This window comes from Arachis hypogaea, chromosome 19 (assembly GCF_003086295.3).
Source record: "Arachis hypogaea cultivar Tifrunner chromosome 19, arahy.Tifrunner.gnm2.J5K5, whole genome shotgun sequence".
NCBI lineage: Eukaryota > Viridiplantae > Streptophyta > Magnoliopsida > Fabales > Fabaceae > Arachis > Arachis hypogaea.
Window position 1 is genome coordinate 120,859,521 of NC_092054.1, and position 841 is coordinate 120,860,361.

At 39.6% G+C, this 841-nt stretch overlaps 1 non-coding gene across 1 annotated transcript; it reads right to left on the bottom strand.

Moving 5' to 3' along the window:
* Window positions 1-341: 341 nt before the first annotated feature.
* LOC112781157 (small nucleolar RNA R71) lies at window positions 342-449 on the bottom strand. Its single transcript, XR_003191951.1, has one exon. It is a non-coding gene; the product is annotated as a small nucleolar RNA R71 (small nucleolar RNA).
* Window positions 450-841: the final 392 nt, after the last annotated feature.

An 841-nucleotide genomic window follows, 5' to 3' on the forward strand; every position in this document is an offset into this window, starting at 1 on the left:
TAAATTCCAATTTACATGGAAGAAGCATCTCAATCCCTGCCATTGGAGCAAATAATTTTGAGCTTAAACCTCAATTAGTTTCTCTGATGCAACAGAATTGCAAGTTTCATGGACTTCCATCCGAAGATCCTTTTCAGTTCTTAACTGAATTCTTGCAAATCTGTGATAATGTTAAGACCAATGGGGTTGATCCCGAGGTCTACAGGCTTATGCTTTTCCCATTTGCTGTAAGAGACAGAGCTAGAATATGGTTGGACTCTCAACCTAAAGATAGCCTGAACTCTTGGGATAAGCTGGTCACGGCTTTCTTAGACAAGTTCTTTCCTCCTCAAAAGCTTAGCAAGCTTAGAGTGGATGTTCAAACCTTCAAACAGAAAGAAGGTGAATCCCTCTATGAAGCTTGGGAGAGATACAAGGAACTGACCAAAAAGTGTCCTTCTGACATGCTTTCAGAATGGACCATCCTGGATATATTCTATGAAGGTCTGTCTGAATTATCAAAGATATCATTGGACCATTCTGCAGGTGGATCCATTCACCTAAAGAAAACACCTACAGAAGCTCAAGAACTCATTGACATGGTTGTAAATATCCAGTTCATGTACACTTCTGAAAGGAATCCTGTGAGTAATGGGACGCCTCAGAGGAAGAGAGTTCTTGAAATTGATACTCTGAATGCCATATTGGCTCAGAATAAAATATTGACTCAGCAAGTCAATATGATTTCTCAGAGTCTAAATGGATTACAAGCTGCATCCAACAGTACTAAAGAAGCATCTTCTGAAGAAGAAGCTTATAATCTTGAGAACCCTGCAATAGCAAAGGTGAATTACATGGGTGA